Source organism: Podarcis melisellensis (genome assembly GCF_964234715.1).
Source record: "Podarcis melisellensis genome assembly, chromosome: 5".
Lineage (NCBI taxonomy): Eukaryota > Metazoa > Chordata > Lepidosauria > Squamata > Lacertidae > Podarcis > Podarcis melisellensis.
The window spans coordinates 23450826-23470046 of NC_138537.1; the positions used below are offsets into that span (position 1 = coordinate 23450826).

At 40.8% G+C, this 19221-nt stretch overlaps 1 protein-coding gene across 29 annotated transcripts in view; it reads right to left on the reverse strand.

Annotated features, from left to right (window-relative positions):
- Window positions 1-19221, reverse strand: part of MBNL1 (muscleblind like splicing regulator 1) — a 180307-nt gene that overhangs the window by 72777 nt on the left and 88309 nt on the right. The gene's annotated exons all lie outside the window — the stretch shown is intronic.

Here is a 19221-nt window from a genome sequence, read left to right on the forward strand (position 1 = left end):
TTTTAAGATTTTATTCACAGGCTTTAGGAAAAACTGTCTGTGACTTCTCACCTCCTTTCTAGTCTACTCCAAATCTAAAATCCAACTTGGGGGAGGTGGGGGGAATGCAAAGTAAACAATGCCAACAAATGTTCTAATGAACTGAATGGTTCAATCCTATGCTCACCCTGAAGCACCATTCACTTCAATGGGGCTTGCTCCCAGGCAAATGTGTATAGGATTGCAGCCATGATTACCTTTCACAATGTCCAGTAAACCTAAAATGGCTGCCTCGGACACAGCTGCCGTCTCTAAAAATAGGAAGCATCACAGTGTTTCTGTTAATTAAGGGCAGAAATAGGATCCTCTCTGCCTGACAATTGTTTTGCATTAAAACTCACATGGAAGATAATTGATATCCAAAATTAATGGATATTGTTTCTTTAATTAAGAGGCAGGAAAGCTACCAATCACCAGTCATTAAAGCAATTACGTACAAACTTTCCTCACGGATTACAATATTTTGTACTGTTGTTGTTTTTGTTGTTGTTGTTGTCACATGTTTCATTTTACTTCACATCTTCAATGTAATCTGCAGTTACATCAACTCTTGACATTTATCAATGACAAAAACAGGCTGCAAAAAGTAACTCCTGCCCTAAACTGCGATGCATAGCCCCATTAAATAAAATATACGTTATACTATGGTGCCATTTTGCTGTACTGAGCGAATACTAGAATTTGGGAGACAAGTTTTGTTTTCACGCCCATTAGTAGTGGAATTGACCGCTTTTTAATGAATATATTGAAATATTAAGTTTTGCAAAAAGCTTTTTATTCGGGGATTTGCATGAAACACTGACGACGTTATAGCCAGACGCCACACAAGTTGTCAACAAACATCTCTTTTAGGTAGTTGCATTTTGACCACAACAACCAAAGGCTTGTGAGAAATCAGACTTCGAGTATGTTCTACCTATGGAAAAGGAAAGGGTCGAGGATAGCACAAGGAAAATATATGCTATCGATCACCAGCTTTTTCAGGCACTGAACCTTAAAAGTTATTTAAAAATGTGTAGTGGGACATGTCAGCAGCCAGACTCCATGGAAGCAGCTCTGTGCCTGTCCTAAATCCCTATAAAATATTATTCCATCATTTAACCTGTACATTTCCATCGGTAATTCTGAAGGGTATGGAGAATTCTTACCACACACACCTCAGAACAGATCTGAGACTTGCCACATATCTGCCTACCATACGCTGAAGACAAGGTGAATATATACTCTCAAACAGATAAGTAAGCTTTGAATAAGTCCCAAAATGCCCTGAAACATATCTCTCTCCATTTTAAACACACAAACTAATGGGAGAACAGAATGTCTGAGTGAGCTATTTGCATGCCATCAAAAGATAAACAAGACTTTGGTCTCCCGATTCCCAGTCCTGTGCCTAAATTGCAAGATAAATATTCGTCATCCACTTCACAAAAGAGAAATACACAGACATGTACAGAAGGAGAGAACACGTATCCACCCCCCACACCCAGAATATAGGTATATAATACCTGGGAACTGAGACAAAAGGCAAATATAAATGTCTCTTGATTAAGGTATTGATAGCTGCTCAAGCTTTGTTATTTCAAATATTTCACATGTATATTTCAAATATTGAAAAGCTACTTTCCTACCAAAAAAAGCCTTTAGCTGTGGGATCATATGCATGCTTACTCAGCTGCAAGTCCCACTGAGTGCAGCCCAGACCGCTCAACAAAAATAGTACAGTTCAATGATGATGATTTGACTTATTAGTCCTTATTAGTTGCTTTACATGGAAGTCACACAGCAGCTTACAAAATAAAATAAAATACTGATAAATGTTTCAAAATCAATACCATGCAGCACGGAGATTAACACTTGAATTCTTGGGGGGGAAAGGGATGCCATTGCCTGGTGCCAAAAAGATGTTACTGTTGGGACCGCGCAAAACTCCTGAGGGTGGTTGTTCCATAGACGGTACATTTGTGCAGGATCAGAACCTAAATAAGTTATTTATGGTTAATGCATTAGTTATGATACAAAGTACAAAGACTGTTACGGGGGCAATTACGGGGAAGAATGAGTAAAAAGGAGGGGGGGTGTCTAACCCTGATTTAACCCCACCTGTTAAATGCATGGGCTCAGCTATACAGCTGCAAAACATCTGAAGTGTGTTGCAAAGTGCATTATACAAATATGACACTAGATGGCGCTGGTGAGCTATGGTAAATTCAATATATTTTTTCGGAACTTTTTTTTTTTTTTAAAAAAAAGCATTTTCACAACGTTTTTTTATATGTGTCTAGATTCCACCCAAGTCTCCTCGCAAGCTGCTGTTTAAATCGCCTCCCTAGCTGAAAGCCAACCCACCTGGGGAAGGGGCTAATTTCAGTGTGGCCTTTTACAAGAGACCATTGTTGAGCATGAAGGGGGAATAAGCATTTCTCCCATGGGTCCTCCCTTGCTAGTGTAGTCTATCCTCTGTTCCTGCAGTCAAGCTATCTCAGCCAACACAGGTTTGAGACCCCAGGTCTGCTGAGACAATGCAGAAACCATGTGTCAGAAAGCTAAACTTCAGGTAACCACTTCAAGCAAGGTTAGGCTTTCATTTACAAGAAGCCTTAGACATAATCATTCCAAATCATGCACATCATCATGGGAACAAGGAAGTATGAGCCGCCCAACAAAACACCATGCAGTTCAAAAATAAGTCACGGTGGTATCAAAATCACTAAGAATGAGACTTTTCCTCTGACTGTATGGAACATTAATGGAATCAGAGGCTTTAAGCAGCCCTGCTCACTGAATGCTTGGCTTGAGTTTGGAAGCCGCCCACGATCAACCACTTCTTTGCACTCACAGTCATTTGCTCCTAATAGCTGTTGGATGACTAGCGTGAAATGAGTTGGACAGGTGTCCCTCGGAAAAGAAAACGAACGTCACAATTGCCATCGATTGGAGCTGCTCTTTGGCAGCCTGTACAGTGGGAACTATTCAGTACCCGGGCCAGCTATGGATACCAGATTCCCTATCTAGAAAGCCATAGGCATGTTGTCGAAAGGAAAGAAGTGCGCTCTCTTAACAAGGCAATGAATGAAAATGGAGGCACGCGGCTGCATTCGCAAGGTGCAACAGGCAGAGAGGAGGACAGTTTTAAAAGATCTGTGTGTGAGATATCGAAAGCTAACCCAGTTATTGTGCCAGGAGTTTCCAGATTGAGAAGGACTACTTAGGGGCAGGTTCAGGAACATCAGTCCTGCAGGGCAAATGTGGTACTTCAGCCCTCACTTATTCAGCCATCTTGCCCTTCCCCCAAACCATGTCTTTTTCCTCAAGCCCACACCCCTCACTGACCATGATCTCTACACTTCTAAAGGGCTTTTGCCCGCCAAAAGATTTCATTGAACTGTGATAACATATTTTGCATGCCTAGATGAAGATTGAAGAGGTGTGTGTATTGGGGGCAAGCTGTACAGAAATGCATTTGCTCTGCCCACATTATTATTATTATTATTATTATTATTATTATTATTATTATTACTATTTATTACTATTTATCATATTCCTTACCTGCCCTTCACACCATGAGGTCCCACAGTGGGTTACAACAATTTAAAATACAGTATTAAAATCAATTAAACAGCCTGGGTAAATTTGATCCCCATATGGGGCAGCTGTATCTCCCTGCCTTGTAGGGCATTGGACTAAATCAGGGTTTCCCAAACTTGGGTCTCCAGCTGTTTTTGGACTACAATTCCCATCAACCCTGATGACTATGGATGATGGGAGTTGTAGTCCAAAAACAGCTGGAGACCCCCAAATGAGGGGAAACCCTGGACTAGATGATCTTGCCCACTGTAGTTATTCAATTAACTGGCTAGCACTTGCTTAACTTTGGCCACCTCACTGAAGTCTATGGAATGCTGCTATTAGGTCCCTAGCAAAACAGAGGTGTGGATTCAGAAAAGGAAAGAAACTGATAAGCCTTACTTAATTTATTTTCCTAACATATATAGTGACAACTACAAAGAGACAAGCTAGTTTCACGGTGCTGTTAAAAGCAACAGTGGGTTTATTAGATTAAAAGAAGCCCAGGCACTATAATTAGAAATACATCTCTCCCAACCAGCGATCAGTATGTAAAAGGTGTTCTACTCAGCAAAGTCATGTTCTACCGGTGAAATTAGAAGGATCTAATCAGTGGAAACATGACAGTAATGGTTGAGATTTCCCGATTGATGTAATGTTTCTCATTTATAAAAATCAATTCAAGTCAGATTGACTTGCAGATTGCTTGAGTTCTGATGCAGCATCTACGCTGTCCCTAGGTCTCTGCTTCTCTGCAGATACCCAGCGGGCCCAGAAGGCATTTAAGTTCCCTTAAATCCTCAGATTATACCGTTTTATGAAGGTTCCAGTCAGCCGTATCATTCCAAAGATCTCTGTGTAACAGTGGTTATTCCCTGGCAACTGAACCACTTCTTCACTGATCATGTACATAATGGAGAAAATACTGATAAATGGAAGGCTACATGGTGGTTTCATTTTCCTCTTCCCATTACTCTGGCACCTTTCAGAAAGCTGACAGGACATGCTGCAGAACCCATTCGCAAAGGGTCAGCAAACTTAAAGCACAGGTTTGAGTCAATATCGCCTCAGAATTCATTGCCAAGAATTCCGAGTCCTTTAGTCTCTCTAGAACGTCAGATACTAAGGCATACACTGAATATATTCTATAATAAGACCAGTATTGCTGCCTTTGACAGCAGGGCTGTTTCTTCTAGAAACTTTTCCTGACCCCCCCCCCCCAGAAATACTTATATAAATTCTTACTTTACACCCCTAGTCCTGCAAACTTTTACACAGAAGTCCCACTGAGATTTTAAGAGGACTCAGGCTATGTATATATTAACCCATTTGTAGCAAAAATAAATAAATAAGTAGCTTTTATCAGTTTGGAATCATTCATGCTTGTCCTCAACATGCTACTTAAAATCTAGGTTGGTTCTAGATCCTGACACCCACAAGAATGGGTGTAGTTGCTTGTGGAACGCCCTCCCACCAGATGTCAAAGAGAACAACAACTACCAGACTTTTAGAAGACATCCGAAGGAGCCCTGTTTAGGGAAGCTTTTAATGTTTGATGTATTAGAGTATTTTAATTTATTTATTTTTTGGAAGCCGCCCAGAGTGGCTGGGGAAGCCCAGCCAGATGGGCAGGGTACAAATAATAAATTATTATTATTATTATTATTATTATTATTATTATTATTATTATTATTATTAGCTTTAAAACTCTCTCTTTGATTACTCATGCCCTTTATTCCCTGCACATGCGCCCTAGGTGAAGGAAGAAGGAAATGGTGATTGCGATCTTGGTATACACCCACCCACAACTTCACTAGGCAGGTGCAGTTACCTCTTTTCTGTTTCCAGGACTGCCAAAATGGGCACACTGTGAGGTAATGTGGAATCTACACTGAGCTCTTTATTTTTGGAATGAAACTCATTTCTCAAAAAGTACAAAAAATATGCAGAAGATTCTAGACTTTCCCAAATGTGGTCTCCACTTGTTGTTGGACTACAACTCCCATCATCCCTGACCACTGGTCCTTCTAAGCTAGGAATGATGGGAGTTGTAGTCCAACAACAGCTGGAGACCCTAGTTTGGAAAACTCTGATCTAGTTTGTGTGTGGACTATGTGGAAAAAGCATGTCCTCCGTGTGCATTGGACCTAGAATAAAATGTCGCGTGTACACAGCCTTACTTACGGTACTTACTAGGACTGCAACCTCAGGGATATTTTTCTCACTTCTTGATTTATGCCCTCATTTGGTGTGAGTATTGGCAGGGTTACAGCTATATTTTCTAAAGCATGAATAATTGAACATTGCCCACTGCAACTATGCCAAAAAAAGAAAATAAAAAATTAGATATAACAGCAGGACGTGTGGGCTTCCTACGGGTAGCAAGACTACATTATTTCATTTTGAAAACACAGAAGTATTTCAGCGCATCAAAGCCTCTCAGTATATCATGAACTCACTATTTGTACTAGTAAGGTTTTCTTTTAAATTGCAAATTAGCCAAACCAATCTATCAGAGTCTCCTTTCTGGCACACTGTTTTCACTGCAGTAATTATTATGCTGATTTAGCTATGAGGTTTATGTTTTTTAATCATTTTGTTGCATTCGTTCAGATCCATATAATCATAAAATAAAATAAACTGACCACCTAATGACATCTTTGAGTTTTTGTAGCATCTCCCTCATTTAGAAGTCTTCCAGTTATTTACTGTTTGTACAGTGATATATGAAAATTTCTGATAAGCAGGAATACAGTCCTGCTGTTCTGAGACATTACTAGTACAATCCTACACATCACACAAAAGTTACCCCCAGTAAATTCAGTGGGACTCCTAGGAAGTAGGCTCAATGTTTTAAAAATAAAAGGTACCTAATAACACAGCTGCTCCGGTGAACCCTTTAAAGAGTTACTTAAAGAAAACACATCCTTCTTCACAAGGAAGAATTTTATTTTTCACTTCCGTATCAGAAAGTGCTTTGCACATGCAAGTGAATGGTCAGTCCCTATCCAATCTGTGTGTTGGACTACAACTCCCATCATCCCTGACCACTGGTCCTTCTAAAATGGAATGATGGGAGTTGTAGTCCAACAACTACAGGGCAAAGTTTACTTGACCGTAAACTCCTCACACAAACTAGCTCATTTTGTAAAGGGAAAAACTTGAACTGAAATTTCTTTTTAAAGTTGAACTAGAACTAGTTCCTTTTAAAATAAACTTTCCAAGCTCTGATTTCATATTATTTGATTGAATCCAAACCATACAACCATCTTGGGAAACATAGTTTGTTAGGGGTGCTGAGAGACCCCCATTCCTGTCACAGAGCTAAAATTCCCAGGATGGTTTAACTATCAACCCTTCTTGCACTCGGGGAAAGGGTGGCGCTCAGCAGTCATTTCTGATATTTTGAATCATGTACTGAATGTTACTGTTTGATAGATTTGTTAATTTTTTGTTTTATTTATACACTATTGTGCTTTTGGTATGGTTATAATGATGACAATGGTTGCTGAAGAAGTGTGTACGCACACGAAAGCTCAAGAACAAACTTAGTTGGTCTCTAAGGTGCTACTGGACAATATTTTTATTTATTTTTATTTCTACTGAAATTTTAATGTCATCATTTTGAGACATTTTGAGCTCAACTTTGTTGCTGGAAAAAGAAGAAAACAAACAGTAAATGAAATAAAACCCAACCGAACTCTATGAACTGTAGTTTTGGGAAGGGAATAGGGGCCTCCTAGCAACTCCCAGCTGGCGCTGTGGGTTAAACCACAGAGCCTAGGACTTGCCGATCAGAAGGTTGGTGGTTCGAATCCCCGCAACAGGATGAGCTCCCGTTGCTCGGTCCCTGCTCCTGCCAACCTAGCAGTTCGAAAGCACTGCAAAGTGCAAGTAGATAAATAGGTCCCGCTCCAGCGGGAAGGGAAACAGCGTTTCCGTGCGCTGCTCTTGTTCGCCAGAAGCGGCTTAGTCATGCTGGCCACATGACCCAGAAGCTGTACACCGGCTCCCTCGGCCAATAAAGTGAGATGAGCGCCGCAACCCCAGAGTCGGCCATGAATGGACCTTTCCCTTTACTAGCAACTCCCAGCATCCTTAACAAACTACAGTTCCCAGGATCCTTTGAGGGAAAGCCATGATTGTGACAGTGGTATAATTGTGCTTTAAATGTATGGTGCAAGTGTGGCCACAGAATATAGGACCGAAGGATAGTTTATGGTCTAATCCAACACTTTGCTTGATGCTGAAGGCTAAGAGCTTATAGCATCTTCAACCTGACTTTCCAGCATCTGTCTGAAGACCACTAGCAAGGGGCAACCCACCACCCCTTAGACCAGCCTTTCTCAACCTGTGGGTCCCCAGATGTTGTTGAACTACAACTCCCATCACCCTGAGCTAGCAAGGCCAAAGCTCAGGGATGATGGGAATTGTAGTCCAACAAACATCTGGGGACCCACAGGTTGAGAACCGCCGCTTTAGACCCTTGGTTCCATTGATAAACTTCTCTCAGTGCCAAGAAATTTCTGCTAAATGCTCAGCTGGAATCTGCTGTAACTTAATCACATTATATATAAAAGCCTGCCATCTGGGGCAGTAGAGAACAAGTCTTCTAGGTGACTGCCCTTCAAGTATTTAAAGTAATAATAATTTAATTATTTATACCCCACCCATCTGACTGGGCTTCCCCTGCCAGTCTGGGCAGCTTCCAACAGGATATTAAAACACAACAAAAGGTCAAAGATTAAAAACTTCCCTAAACAGGGCTGCCTTCAGATGTCTTCTAGAAGTCAGATAGTTGTTTATTTCCTTGACATCTGATGTGAGGGTGTTCCACACAATGGGCGCCACTACCGAGAAGGCCCTCTGCCTGGTTCCCTGTAACCTCACATCTCACAGTGAGCAAACTGCCAGAAGACCCTTGGAGCTGAATCTCAGTGTCCGGGCTGAATGATGGGGGTTGAGATGCTCCTTCAGGTATAATGGGCCGAGGCCATTTAGGGCTTTAAAGGTCAGCACCAACACTACTCTGTCATCACCATCATCCCCCTCCCCTGATTTTATGAGAATTGCTGTTTGGCTATCTTCCAACCATCTTGCAGGCTGCTAACGTTTTGATAAAAACAGCTCCCTCTTTGAGCATTGATTTAAAAACAAAAAAGCAAAACCATTGGGGGATTATTCAGAGTTCGGCACTCGGCAACCCGAAAAACAAAAATCTAGAACCATGAAGTTCAATGGCTAACGACCTGCGTTAATCTATATGAACCTTACCCAGAGCATGTAAGAACTAACAGTTTAATAGTAAAAACAGTCACTCGGCTTCCAGATCAAGCAAAAGGACATGGCAAATTTGATTCATTTATCATTAAAGCTTCGTACGGGTCAGCCAGTGAGATGCAGTGAACAAAGAAATACTGTTAAAGGCTCAGCCAGCTGCAGGTAGTGATCAGCCCTCTTTTATCAACAATTCTACCCACTGTCTACAGTTTAGCTGTAAATTACTTCACTCATTTAATGGTCCAACAGCCAGCTGTTTCTATTTAGGTTGTTGCTGCTGCTGCTGTTGTTGCTTTCAATTTATAAGTCAAGTCACATTTATTGAATTTAGCCGTGGGCTGTTACAACATGCCTTTATTTCACGAATCTTTTAATTCACCCGTTTTTAAAAGAACCCTTTTACCAGTGCAAGTAGGATCGCAGTAAAAACTGACAGCCATTATTTCTGCTTCTGAAGCAGTTTTGCTACTTGCTCTTTTCAGAACATCAGTAAAGGGAGACAGAAGCTACAGGTGGGAGATTGGATAAAGGAAGATACAAGTTATATATGGGCATTCGTTGCAAGAACTGGTGTGCTGGTGTCATTTTGGCAGATCCACGTCTTCATTTCCTCTCTGTCCTTATTCCACTTGAATCTTGGAAGACTTTTTAACTGCAAATTTTGCCAAGTTGGATTTTGATTCCTCGTGACTGGTCATGTCATGGGAAGCATATATCTTATTATTCCTCCCAACAGGGCCATTATTTTATGAGGTGTCAAACAGCAGCAATACAGTCGCACCTTGGAAGTTGAACAGAATCCGTTCTGGAAATCCATTCGACTTCCAAAACATTCGGAAACCAAAGCACAGCTTCTGATTGGCTGCAGGAAGCTCCTGCAGCCATTCGGAAGCCGCAAAAGCCCCGTTGGATGTTTGGCTTCCAAAAAAAGTTCACAAACCGGAACACTTTCTTCCGGGTTTGCAGCATTCAGGAGCCGAAACATTTGAGAACTAAGCTGTTCGAAAACCGAGGTACGACTCTATATAGACATTGTCTTATGGATTTTGTAACATTCTAGTGTGGTGGGCTTGATGTATGGCATTGTTAAGACTTTCAGTTCTCAAATATGACTGCACTAAAGGGGCAAGAAAACTCGGAAGAAAAAGCAGGAACGGGTTAAAGTGGACACTCGGGTTGCGAACGTGATCCGTGCGGGATGCACGTTCGCAACCTGCAGTGTTTGCAACCCGCAGCGGTGCGTCTGCGTATGCGTGGGTTGCGATTCGGCACTTGTGCACATGCGCAAAGCACAATTTAGCGCTTTTGCACATGCACAACCGCCGAAACCCAGAAGTAGCCCGTTCCGGTACTTCCGGGTTTCAGCGGTCTGCAACCTGAAGCGTCTGTAACCCGAGGTATGACTGTACAAAATAACTAGCAGGCTTTTATTGGCATCCCTATGAGCACTGATTCGATTCCCTGGCAAAACTTCAGATGTGCTAGTCATACTGCAGATTAGTATCTAACAACCCTTCTATATTTGTGTCACAAGATCTATTACATGCGCATGCGCATACTGGGCACTGCAATGTTGCACAGGGGTCTTCTCCTCACACAGCTGCCAGATTTGTTCTGAAATCCAGAAAACTGCCAGTAAAATTGGGGCTGGGTCCCACTGCAAAAAAAAATAATCCAAAATTCCATAGATGGCAATGGGAATGTGACTCGTGACGCGTGGCTGATAATACGCACGTATGAAATCCTGAACAATATCTGTACAAGGTGTTTGAGCAACTTAGCATTCAGCATCAAAGCTGCTAGACTGGGGTCGTGGTTTTTAACCTAACAAGCAGCCAAATTAGATCATAGCTACATAGGTATGGATTATGGCTGAATTTAAAAATGGCTGTCTCTAATATGAGATACTGCAATACCAACATTCACAAGCCCAAAAACGAAACAGAACATTCGCTGTCCTTTTAGGTATTCCTTGCTAAAATGGAGCACTTTAAACTCAAAAATTCAGCTCTGTGAAACAGTGCCAACAAAATACGAATACACTGTAAGGTCATTACAGTAGCAAAATGTGCTGCTCCTTGTAGCCTGGAATGAATTGATTAAATAATTAGTCCTGGAATATGTTAATGACAAAAAGGGCAAATAAATATATTGTAATAATTTAATGTGCCAAATAGACTTTTTAGCATAAACTGTCTTTTTTTTAACTATACAAAATTAATTTCCTTCTTTACAGTTTGCATCTTATTAACTATGTTGTTTCAACAGACGTCTGTGTTGTAACCAACCTCACAGCTGTGTTTGGCTATCTTTCTAGTAGGTCTGTGAAATGCTTTTTGTGCGTAAAAAAAGAGTGACTTGAAATCAGTTTTTTTGGATAATACTCTGTAATCATCTGTATTTTGTATCCCGAAGCTCCAAAAGAGCTGAACAAAAGACAATGTAAGCAGATACTCATTTTTCAATTGTTCTTGCCATAACACATTTATGGGTCTGAAACTCTTTTAATGAAGCACAAAGGATGTTGCTAGTAGGCAAGGACTAGTAAAAAAAAATGCATGTTCACAATAAGTGAATTAAATGTGCAAAGTGAATATCTGAACACGCCTGCTCATCAACAACAAATATTGCATATCTATATCGACATAGATAAATAAATCACTATATGTATGGGCAGTAAATTAAGAGCAATGATAAGCTGTTGTTGGCTGAAGACTCATATGTGTATGATCTACACATCGGAAACACATAACTTCCAACTCAGGGTCTTTCTTTGTTGGGTTTGATTGACATGCAACACTGCAGTCTATGCATGCTCATTCTCTGTTAATGTTCAAAATCCCTGCTCCCAGATAAGGTGCTAATGCTTTTGGGGGCGTTCAGTTATGTTGCCTCTAGATAGCTTAGTAAGATGCGTGGTTATCCTTATTTGTGAGAATGGCCAAATTCATTGGCCCACACAATGCCTTTCGACGCAGGGACCACAGAAAAATATTGATTACAAAAGGGACTTCAAAATGCCAAGCCAGGAATCGCCTGGTAAGCAATGCAAAGTTCTCTTATTATTGCTTTGCAGCTAGGGTTTGTAAAACTTGCTCAGCATTTGATAGCATCAATTCATTGTACTCAGCAGTGCAGTAAGTCAGGTATACCATCAGATTATTCAAAAGTTCTCTCACACTAGGTTTTTTATTTTTATTTTTATGGAACATTAAATACTGTCCTGGCACTTTATATGCTTGCCTTTATGTTACTCACGTAGTTAATTTTTAGCTGACATATATCAATGTGCTATATTCCAAAGCCGTCCAAAAGGGTTTGTTCTGGAACATGGTCCTAGCAAAAGCTCCAACCCAATTTGGAGAACCCTCTTTGTGAAGTTCATGGAGTTCCACATAGCCTAAGCTGTTATTCTAGCCTTTGTTTATTTTGGGGATCACCCATGAATGTGATGAACGCCTGTTCTACCACACTATACATACTAATAGCACATGGCCTACAGCAGGGGCAGCCGACATGGTGCCTTCCTTATGTTGATGGGCTGCAACTCCCATCATCCTTGACCACTAGGTTGCATTGGCTGGAGCTGAGAGTCCAACAATATCACTTTGCCTACCCCTTACCCTGGAGATCCTTGGTCCCTGAATGGGCTATACAGTGGTACCTCGGGTTAAGTACTTAATTCATTCCGGAGGTCCATTCTTAACCTGAAACTGTTCTTAACCTGAAGCACCACTTTAGCTAATGGGGCCTCCACTGCCGCCACACCACAGGAGCACAATTTCTGTTCTCATCCTGAAGCAAAGTTCTTAACCCAAGGTACTATTTCTGGGTTAGCGGAGTCCATAACCTGAAGCGTATGTAACCCGAGGTACCACTGTATCACAATGGAAAGAATGTCATCAACCTAGTCTTTCCACTGAATGAACAAACCTATAGTTCTGAGCACCGTGCAAATTTTGTTAGGGTCCAGTTTAGCTTTGTGCTTTGGGAGAGGTCATGCACAGGAGATTATTATGATTTCTACGGTGCTATTAATATACATGGTGCTTTACAGAGAGCAGGTTTGACAGGTCCCTGCCCCAAGAGGCTTCCGATCTAAAAATATACACAGGGATGAAACAGAGGAAGGGGTGAGCAACGGCAGAAGGGGTGAGAAGACAGTTTTAACTTTTCACACAGACAAAAAAAATTACAATGAACTAAATGTCCTAGAATTATTCGTAGTTATTTATTTATGCCTTTTAAAATATAACTAAGGACTAATGCACACATTTTGCTATATATGAATCAGAAGACGGTCATGATTTCTTGGGAGATTTTAGAACAATGGGGCGGGAAGAGACCTAGTGTGGGATCACTTTTAGTTTTGTTTACTGTATTTTAAACCTGTATGTTGTATTCGTACTATATTTTTGCTATAAGTTGTAATGAAACCATTCTTGGTAAAAGTAATGAATAAAGGAAGAATAACAATTATTACTACTGGTTACGGAGAGGCCATGCACAAACCACACATTTTAACTTTTTAATAGAATTGATTGAATAAATTTAATTAAGCTCAAGAATATATTGCCAGGTTCAGATCCTAAAGCACGGGCCAAAGCGCTGTGTGAATTTCTTGAACACTAGGCAGAAGAATACATTGCATTCTCTTTTAGAATTCACGCACACACAAAAATCCTTCTCATCCAAACAGTTACGCCACAACACTGCTCAATGCAGATGGTAGTTCTCAGCTAGAAGGATCAATTGTTCCCTTCTGTAAAGGTAAGGTCTTGTTGAGAGGTGAAAGTATACAATTTAACATGCATCAACAGGAGACGGCCAAAATAATCACTTTTATCAGCTACATAACTGCAGTGGCAGCCCTAAGCTTACAGAGTGTAATGCTAGGGCTTTGATCTGGCATGGCTTCACACTATAAGGTGGTCTGAAATTGCTCCACTGAAATTGCATTATTCTTTTCTCATCTGCTCAAAGTACGATGCTGTAAAGCCATGGCTCTCTGAACCTCCTCTCTTCTGCCCCTACTGCTGACTTTTGGACCTGCAACCAGGTCAAATTACCATCTTGCAAGAGAACAAAACTCTATTATAAGTATTTTCAACGGAAAGGAGCTGAAAGGAGACATAAATGTGAGGGACACAATCTATATTACCCTCGGAGAAAGAGAGAGTTGAGTGGGTGTGTACAGCTAATCTACACTGAGTAATGGCTTTAACTCAACATGCTTTGAATACTCGCCAGGTCCAAAATTCAGTCCCTGACATCTTCAGCCAAAAGGATCTGTTTGAGATGACATGCAAGGTCCTCCTCTGCCCGAGACCTTACAGAACCATTACCAGTTAACACTGGTCTCCAGACGAACTAATAGTTCCAACCTGGTATTTATTTCTATTTATTATAAATTTTATAGGCCACTTTTCTTCTCCAGCTTGAGTTGATCCTAGTTCTTCATTGCCTCCATGCATCAGAGCTCCCACATGCAGCAACACAGGAAGAGCAACTGGCTATACCAAGGAACACAGCACCATCACTGGCCAGACATCCATAGCATTGCTGCGGACATACAGCTACAATGCCAAAGACTTCTGCACAACTTGTTATTCTACCCAATTATGGCTACAGGTCACATGGAAAATATCCATCCCTGTGGACAGCTCGGTTGTTTGTGCTGATGCTGGAGATCCACTACGAGGTCCAACTGTGCTTTCTGCTCAGGTGCTGTTCTGCATTGGAGTATCAATGTCTGAAATGGGTTTCTGTCATTGACATCATTGCAAGCGTATGTCAATTGCTTGTCCCCACAGAACCCCACACTGACCACTTGCCCCCTGCCCAACCTGTTTCCTTTTCATAAAATAGTCTCTCCTACACACACTCTTCTTTTCGATGCACTTCTTCCTGTCAGGAAGATAACTAATGCACTGGGAATAGCTAACATCTGAGCCCATCACCATGATCCATGTAATAGACAACTCAGGTCATTTGCAAACTTTAATGTCTTGGCAGATTTAGATTCTGGTGGCATTTTCAATTTTTACCTCCAACACCAAGGGCTATCAGACAATTAGCCTCATTCAAATATATTTTGTCTCAGCGACAACAGTAAAAACCCAAAACCTAGCCTTGGAAGCAAAAAACATGCCTGGAAATTCATAGTGCCCCCTCTTAATAACAGCTGCGAGAATTATTCAAAAGAGCCCGCAGCAAAACTTGGAAAGAATGCATGTGCTATCGTTCCTATTACAGGTAATTCAAAAAGCTGTCATTCTTTCGATTTTCCAATAACCAAGGAACAATTGGCACTCCTTCAAGAAAGGAGATATTGGATACCTGAGTGAGCACTGGAACGAAAAAATGGGAAAATAATAGCATTTAGCATTTGCATAGTACACTTAAGTATTTGAAGTATGCTTTCACACGAATAATCATAATCTCAGCAATCTTTTATAAGGCAGTCTAGTATTATTATCCTTGTAAAGCAAGGATAGGAAAACAAGAGGCCCCCCAACTGTGGCTGGACTCCAACTCCCACCAACCCCCCATCCCAGCCAGCCCAATCAATGGTCAAGGATGATGGGGGTTGTGGTCCACCAGCAATATCTGGGGGCCACAGGCTCCCCATCCCTGTCTTAAGGCAAATTCAAGGCTGAGAAAACAGCAGTTTCCTTGAGGCCACTGCATTGCTGAAGTAAATTTGAACTGGGCTCATCCCACCTTTCAATCAGCACTACATCCTGGTAATTTCTGAACTTGCAGGAATGGTGCTAGTATTAAATATTTAATAACAACAACAGCAACAACAACAACAGCAGCAGCAACAACAATAATAATAAAAATAAAAAACAACCCTTCCTAAAGTCTTGGAAATTAAAGTGGTTTTTGAATGGGATTTGGACAAAAGGAAAGTTTTAACAATAAAAAACACACAATTCTGCATAACTTCACAATGTTGTAGGAGTCTACTGATTTATTTCTTTATTTAAGCCAGAATCCAGAGAATTGTAGAACTAATTGTACACACCCAAGAAGGCTTTTGGCTCATGTTTCTCTACAAGCAGTTACCAATACTCTTTTCTGATCTCTTTTTGGAGGTCTGCAATTCAAAAATAAAAAACCCCAATGGACCCCACTGGATTTGCCAAAATCAGCTCTTTAAAGAGACTATTTTTATTTAATGTATAATATGTTTTGGATGCCATGGGGGTAATGAGAACATTGTATACTTCAGCATCACCAGAATATAACCAACTGGCCCCAATCCAACACAGAGTTTTAAGTGTGCTTGAAGCTTGCTTAACCCTTTGTTGGATTATGGTCCTGGTTTTTGTTTTGGGGTTTTTTTTGGGGGGGGGGGTTATGACTGGGTTGTAAAACAAACTCCGACCAGATGTCTGGAAATGCACATCTGTTAGGAATTGTGCAATAAAGCCAACTTTCTGAACCAAAAACATATTGCTTCAATAACAACCAAAGGTTGCTACCTAACTATAAGTCACACACAGTATATTGCCAAAGTAAATTGAAAGCAGCAGCTATGTAGGAAACAGAACATCAGGGGACCAACAGGCACTATCTCAGGCATGGTGTGGAAGAAAATCAGTGCTTCTGTGTCTGCAGGAAAAGCCAAGTAAATAACATTCATAGATGTAGAGCCATGGAAATATATATTCTTACACTGAACATGCTATAAAGCATATTTGTGCTCTGTATTTTTCAGTAATACAACACCCCGCCCTTGCAAAAAAGCTAACTTTTATGGTAGCTTACTTAGTTCATTATAGCCATTTCCGTTCACCCAGTAAAAATGACACAAGATTTATAATTCACATTATACAGCCACATGTATAAGCCCTTAAGGTCCATGAAACATTTGGAGGAGCAAATTCACTGCTGGTACAAGTCAACAGTAGGCTACAAACCTCTACTCTTTTTTTTTTTTTTAGCCCATTGCAATTTCTGGAAGAAGTAATTTGTGCAAAATTGTAATTATGCACATTGTCTCGACTGTTCTGTCTCACGCGAAAATGAACAATTTAAATGAGCATTTTTTATTCTACTTCCCCCCATGGAAACATAGGGGTGTTGGGCCCTTTTAAATCGCCAGTGATTTCAACAGGAGAGCAGAGCCTGTGTTTTCATATCCGCTGCTTAAATCAAAGAGACTTAAGAATTCATATTGGTTTGGCTGGATGGCACCTTGGAATTTTAACAGAAAATTTCAAAAACTGAAAGTTTCAAAAGCTATCAAGGCTGCAATCCTACACACACTTGCCTGGGACAAACACCATTGAACACAATGGCATATGGGTAAAGATGCCTAAGGATATTCTAAAATAACACAATTTCTATATATTTTAATGAGATTTTACCCCCAGGAACCTTGTGTCTAGAATTGGAGCCTGTTTCATTTATTTCAATAGGGCAGCTTTAGGCACAGACTAAAATCAACAGGATTTAATGGTACTGAAACTTTCACTAGATAGTGCCCCGAATAAGCAGCCATCCGAATGAAAGTAAACTTTAAATGCTGCCCCCCTGACCAGTTATTTATGCTTTATCTGCATTTAGGTACAGAAAAGCTTTCAGTTATGTACCCTTTTTCTTGCCCAGTGTAAGTATTTTTTTCAAATTTTCAAACACACATGAAAAAATAAAATAAGAAGAAAACTTCAGGCTTGGAGATCAAGATCGCTTCTATGTTATTCTGATTTATAACAATACAGTGGTACCTCTGGTTAATAACTTAATTCGTTCTGGAGGTCCATTCTAAACCTAAAACTGTTCTTAACCTGAGGTACCACTTTAGCTTATGGGGTCTCCCGCTGCTGCCACACGATTTCTGTTCTCATCCTGAAGCAAAGTTCTTAACCTGAGGTACAATTTCTGGGTTAACGGAGTCTGTAAGCTGAAGTGTCTGTAACCCGAGGTACCACTGTAGTTAAGTTTTCCTGAAGTACCCCAACTGAAAAACGCTAGAGAAATTAAATTTTTCCAGGCTGCAAATTATCTGCCTATTTTAATATTCTTTTTAAAAAAGCCTTAATTCTAATTTTATTTCATAACAGAAATGGCAATGCCAATAGGATAGCTGACAAAGCACTGACTTTAGAGAAAATCCACAGCAGCCCCATCCATGGCCATCTTTGCTTTAAATTTCAGGTTTTAAATTTATTTTATTTATTTAATGTTTATTTTACCTGCTTGATTGTAAAACAAACAAACCCTCAAAGCAGCTTTCAAAGATATGAATCAAGAAAATAAAGAAAAAATGACAACCACACTTTAAAACATACAAAAGTAAAAACACTAAAAGAAACAAGCTCTTGGCTGATTCCATGTCGGAACACAGTCATACCTCGGGTTGCAATCGCTGCAGGTTGCGAGTTTTCGGGTTACGGATGCGCTGAACCCTGAAGTGCCGAAACAGGTTACTTCCAGGTTTCAGCACTCGCACATGCACAGAAGCGCATCACCCGCATGTGCTCCGGGTTGCGAACGCTGCGGGTTGCGAACGTGCCTCCCGCACGGATCACGTTTGCAACCCGAGGTTCCACTGTACAAAGGTTGTTGGCCGTTTTTGCTGTTTTCTTTCAATTCAGCAGTAGATCTCTCCCAATTTTTACCCCCTTTCCCCTTTCCAAGAAAGTTGAGGAAAGCTAGTTGAAAGCATGCAACTACTTCTGCGTTCTGAGACATCATCAGGGAAGGAAGAATTTCTTAGCAGAAAACTGCAATCATATTACCACCAGAAGACTGTGTACAAATAATGTTACTTAAGCCTGGAATCCTAAAAACAAAGCTAGAGAGTAAATGTCATCGGATAATAGTGGGATTTACTTCCAAGCTAAGAAACATATCGTTGCATTGCATGCCTGCAAAGTATTACAGAAGGCTTCTCTAACCAGGCGCTCTCCCATTGTTCTAGACTACATCTCCCATCAGCCCCGGCCAAGGAGTTATAGTCCAAAACATCTGGAAAGCACCAAGATGCTTTACACCCTTCCCTGGAAGGAATCCCCAATGAACACAGAGACCTATGCCCAAAATTACACTACAGAATACCATTCACCAGCCACCAAGCATTATGGTGTAAATCTGCACTCTGATGGCAATCTACCATTGGAAACCTGTGGGATATGCATATTAAGCATATGGAAAAGTAGGAGGGGGAGAGGTCACGGAAATTAAATGAATGCGTCCTAGCAGCTGGGTTTGAGAAGTCTTGCTCCGAGGGCAGCAATGTCAACAGAAGTCTGAAGCACGACTCTATGTAGCTCTTCCTGATTTTAATGAAATGAGGATGGAGAAAGGCAAAACTATGAGGTGGCC